The sequence below is a fragment of the Sander lucioperca genome, chromosome 2, assembly GCF_008315115.2.
Source record: "Sander lucioperca isolate FBNREF2018 chromosome 2, SLUC_FBN_1.2, whole genome shotgun sequence".
Classification (NCBI taxonomy): Eukaryota; Metazoa; Chordata; class Actinopteri; order Perciformes; family Percidae; genus Sander; species Sander lucioperca.
In genome coordinates this window covers 44,086,214-44,092,213 of record NC_050174.1, presented here as the reverse complement: position 1 = coordinate 44,092,213, position 6,000 = coordinate 44,086,214, and positions in this window count along the sequence as shown.

Below are 6,000 nucleotides of genomic sequence, written 5' to 3'. Positions count from 1 at the left end.
GTTGAGTCACAGTCCTCTACAGTAAAACACAGTCAAACTTTACACCGTTTAGCGCTAGCTCTCAGCATTTTAACCGTGTTTAATCCAGCTACTAGCTAGCGGTAGGCTAACGTTAGCTGCTGTCGAGTATAGTGTTAACTAGCTAGCGGTAGGCTAACGTTAGCTGCTGTCGAGTATAGTGTTAACTAGCGTCACATGCAGCGGTGTTTGTGTTGCCTGTATCGTCTTCAGAGCATCAGAGAGAAGCTCAGACATATCAGTGGCACCAGATTTCGGTAGCCAGGGTTGGCAGGAAGAAGATTTTTAAGTAAATGTTCCAATCAATGATCCAGGCAGAACATTCTCGTCTCCCTCCTTCATTTTACAGTCCAATGGTGGCTAGAACGGCTCCGGGTCAAACGTCAATATGGAATGGATTAATCTGCGTTATTTTGACAGTCCTACTTTAAACCAATCACAATCATCTTGGGCGGTGCTAAGCCGCGGACGGAGCAACGGTGCCTCTGCAAAATAGCCTCGGGAAGGAACTTGTTTTGGAGGAACGTGTACGTTCAAAGGTTGTTTTAGTCGTGCAACTGAAAACTCAGATTGGACAGATCTAGCTAGCTGTCTGGATTTAACCTGCAGAGATCTGAGGAGCAGTTAACCATAGTCCTCATAAATCCACCGGAGATTAGAACGCCAACACAAAGAAAGTGGAAGGTAACTAACGGACATCCAGCCAAAGACGAGGGACATCCGGCGGAATTTCCGGCAGCACCTGAACAGTCCCGGAAATGAAACGCCGTCAATATAGACTACAGTACATATAACCATGCTAATGTAACAGTAGGGTATCAGAAGCTTCTCAGAATTTAAATATCGTGCCTAAGTTATCTTCTTGGAATTTTGATTGTTGTATTATTGGATTTTCCTTTTACAAAGTTTGAATCTCTGACTTTCCAACATATGTAGAGAGCTAGACTTAATTCTTCAGTGTAATGCTTGTGTACTCTGAGGTCTTGTGTGGTTTAGATTCAAGCGACAGTGGTTAGGCTCCAGGGAGTTGCTTTTCTACCATGGTCGAAGCCAGTTCCATGTGTTGAGAGCAGTTTTAATAGGGTGCTGGGGAGAAATAACACTGCTGAGAGGAGCGACCATAGGCTCTCTGCAGGAGGAGTGAGAGACAGTTGTGCCAGCCCCTGGTCAGAATCACACACATCCACATTCCAGTCTAACTGGATATTGCCCCAAAGTCCCCCTGAGGAGATTAACCACAGCTGAGTGTTAACTCCTTCCACTCTGTTCAGCTACCTGCCTTCCACTAGCAGTTCTCTTTTCCAACACCTTGGTCAAGGCTCCTTCTGCCGCCATCACCTTAGTTTTTGTGCTCAAATTTAAATATTCCACCCCTACTACTCTGTGCCACTACATTCCTAAGCTAAACTGCAGTATAGTATCAGCAAGTTTTAAAGATAGACACCAAAAACCTTGGATATAGAATAGAAATTGCATTATACAGATTATGACATATTTTACAATACTATGTCTTGCCGATGTTGATGACAATAACATGCCTTTTTCTATGCCCCCACCATGCCAAAAATTCAATTTAATCACTCAATATCCAGTGCATTCATGCTCCCCAGAGGATGAACACTTTTTGTTTTGGGCACTTCTGATGCTTATGTCAACTTTGGAATGTCAACTTTGCACCCAAGACATCACATGATAATGTTAAAGACTAATCTGGATTGTAGGTCGGTGTAAACAGGCTGCTATAACTGCAGTAGCATCATAAGTAGCACACATAAACTTGAGTAATTTATATAAAAGATATCACTATGTAGCTACAGCTTTTGCTAAGAAATAGGCCTTGCAGCCAAACCTGGAGAATTTGCTACATGTTGAAACACTGTTGTCAAAAAATGCTGTTGAATCAAAAGCTGTTGAATAAAGTGTGTATATATATATATATATATATATATATATATATATATATATATACACACACAGTGTTGGGGAGTAACGGAATACATGTACCGGCGTTACGTTTTCAGAATACAAATTATGAGTAACTGTATTCCGTTACAGTTACAATTTAAATAGTTGGTATTTTGAATACAGTTACATTGTTGAAATCAATGGATTACATGATGATACTTCTCTGTTTCACGAGTTTATTCACTCTCGCAACTACATGCATTTCCCAGAAGCCCCAATATGAAAACGAAAAAATTTGCTATTTGCGTGATCACGGATAGAGGTAGAGATGGAGCCGGAACCGGCACAACAGAGCCAGGGCAGGAATGCGTTTCTATCTTGGAAATTCAAACAGCATTTCACATTAAAGAAAGAGAAGGGAGAACGAAATATAACTGTGCAGTGAAACCTCTGCTTGCCAGCAACCAACCTCCTTTCAGCGTCCACCTTCACTTTCCACTCCACCTCCAACCTGAAGAAGCATCTTAAAGTAAGTTTTTTTTTTTTTAATTAGCGAAGGGTAGTTGTCTGCTGTAGTTTCACTGGTCACCTTGCTATTTTATAGTTGACGTGCGACTTTACATTCTCCTACGCGCGGATTTACTATCCCCAGAGCCGTTGAAAGACTGACAGCCCCGTTTGACATGTAAGCTAACGTTACCTAAAATTAGCTCGTGGTAGCTTAGACTGCGGTAAGATTTTTGTAGTATGCAGTTCGGGACTACAAATGCAAAAATCTATCTGCTTGTTTAAGTACACATTCAGCAGTTGGACCAGAAGAACACACCAGAATAGGCCTGTTTAGCAAGCTGTATGTGATGGCCGCATTCCCACACTTATAAAATGCAATTAAATGTGGAAGTAATCCAAGTATTCAGAATACGTTACTCAGATTGAGTAACGTAACGGAATACGTTACAAATTACATTTTTGGGCATGTATTCTGTATTCTGTAACGGAATACGTTTTGAAAGTATCCTTCCCAACACTATACACACACATTTTACCTGGAAATCACCAAAACCAGATTTGCTGGGCTGTTATTAATTCGCTCCCAATAATAAACTTCAGTTCTGATACATGAAGTCATTTTTTTTTATGTTTCATATTTATATGTAAATATAAAATGCATCCTGTGGAGGTCGGTCAGTGTTAAGGCCTCATTATGCTTGAAAGGAAGTTCTTGTTGGATTGTCTCACAATGTCTGGAACCTCTATTCCAATGGAGGAGAGAAAGTAGACAGGGTTTGAACTTCTCTCTCACGCTCTCTTTTTTCATTCTTCACACAACTACCTTCACAACGTTTTGTGTGTACACCAGGGTGCAACACCGTGAATGCTTTTTTGAGGAGAGACTTTTCAGAAGTGTGTGCCCATTTGTTCGATTCATCGCGTCTGGCCTTTCTGTCTGTTACAGGCTTTTCGCCCCACCTTTGAGTGTGGCTAATATGAACAGCAAATCACTTTTACCTTTAGATGTGTTGGGACGACTTGTTCTACAAAGTAATTTATTTCAAGCACACAAAGAGCAAAAATATCACAATGTTGTTTCTGTGGTGGCTGAAATGAACATCATAGCCTCCATGGAACACACGTGGGGCTTTGGCCTTGTTTCATTTTTTTCACAAATTGTGTAAAAATCTTACATTTCTTAAAAATAAGTCTATCATGTCAGACAAGAGTAACACTAACCAGCCAGTATTGATATTTTCAAAAGACTAATACTGGCCGCATATATTAGTGTTAGCCTTCCACCTCTCTGTCCCCAGATTGCTGTATCTTCACTGCTTTGGTCTGTCTGACATCTTCTTATTATTCTCTGTCATGACAAGCCATGACAAAAGACCAGAGACACACGGTTTGCAACTAAAAGGTTTAACATTTATTTACTGAACAACAATAACTCATAACTAAGTAACAAGATAGAACTAAATATACAAGGAAGTTACATTGAAGTAATGAAGAATGAAAACTATTAACCAGGCCAAAGCCAACTAAACAGAAACATGGAGCCGGATGGATGAAGAGAGGCCCACTAAGCGGGTTGACAGCCAGATCTTAACGACTCCTGGGAGACTTGCCAGGTGCTCCCAGTTGCACTGATTTGGGCACCGCCCATGGACCTGTAATGTAGCACAGAGAAAAACACAAAAAGAGACAGAAAGACAACAGGCCCTGCTCTAGCAGAAGGGCCATCACATCTCTTAGAGCTACTATCTGCTACACATCTCTGTGCATTTATTTGTACATTAATCTGTTAATCAAGCCTGGATTCTGCTGAATCAACTCTTGACACAGTGAGAAGTCACATTTTTCTTACTTTGAGTGTTTATATTATTTTTGTGGAAAAGACACTAAACACACCATTTCTTCTGCCTCTTGACTCTTGGGTCAATTTACAGATTCAAGAGACATTGAAGATAAGTTAAAATGTTTTGGTAAAAATGTAACATTTTGTCTTATACACAGTTATAATTTATTACCTTGCACGGCAGCTGGATTCTTGCCATATCACGATATCAGATGACCACGCGAAAATCCATTTTGTCAGCTTCGATTGAATGCTTTTGTGTCTGAACTACCAGCTTACCGAACCAATCAGCATCCGGTGAGGAGCAACTGGCAGCTAGGGCGTGGTTTAGGTGTGTGACAGCCGCAACAGTTTATTCAAAACAACGATGGCGGACATGAAAGACAGATAGTTTATCCACTTGCCCGGTATTTTTTTAATTAGTGGATAATATCTTTATTTTGAACGATCTAAAAAAGACCATAGAAAATGAATAAAAGAATAACAAAAACAAAAAATTAACAACAACAAAAAAGTATTCTACATAACACTAGACACATTCAAAAAGGGATAGATAGGGTTTTGTAGTCCTGCCCCCAGTCTTTACCATGAACAAATCACATTCAATAAGATAAACCAAACAGACCTCTCCAAACAATACAAAAATACCACTCCAATTCATGTCCTACTCCACAAGCCAACAAGAAAAAGTGAACAAAAAAACAATCACCATTACCATCAGTGAGATCTTCACTCTCCTTCCTCACTTCTGTACTTTCTGAAAATAAGTCTTTTGTACCTTCTTTTAAACTGCATTATACTTGATCGAATTGTCCAGTCTATTCCACAAAACTACCCCACAAATTGAAATACACATACTTTTTGAAAGTGCCTGCCCTTTTCCAAACAGTTTCCAAGGATGGCTTATGACATGGGTGACAAACCATCGTGGGCGTGTCAAGTTAGATAATTTAAAGAGTAGGTGTGTAATCCATATGTGAACTTAACATCCTCTAATTGTACAAGACTTAAATATGCTTAAAATAGTGTGCAAAGGCTCTCACAGACAGCACACTAACCCACATTTTGCAAAGAAGAGAAAAGCTGAAATGAAAAACATACAGTTTCGGTCGATGCAAAACATCCACTGTTCAATAGTTCTGCCTGCATGTAAAATATGTATCAGCTTTTACATGTGTGGATGTCACAGCTGTTGGCATACTTGCCTTCTGCAAGTCCCCAAACAGACAATATCTATTTACAGTATAATAGTTCCATAGTTATCCCATACAAGGGCTGAGCTGGGTGTTTGAAGGCCAGAGAGAACACTGAAACTTTTTGAAGTAGAGCCAATGATAGTTAATATTTACAGCTTATTTACACATCCAACTGTTTTCTTGAGAAGAAATAAAAGAAATCCTCTGGGACTCACAATGTTTTCCTGATTTTTTCCCTCAGTGTTGTATTCTTGTCAGTTTGGGAAGAACAGTTTATTAACCAATTGATTCACTAACCCTAACCCTAGCAAAAGTGGCCCATAATCAAAAGAATGGTCTACCCCTAGCCAATGCTAGTTCTATTCTCTGTATCTAAGATGTACATACAGGCAAACCCCCCAAAACACTCACATGCACACACTTAAACATGCATGTTCTCTTGGTTCTGTAGGCTTGAACCACATGGCTGTCTCAGAATTAACCACTTCCTCTGTGGTGGCAGTAAACGAAACACAGCCATGAGTGCAGCAG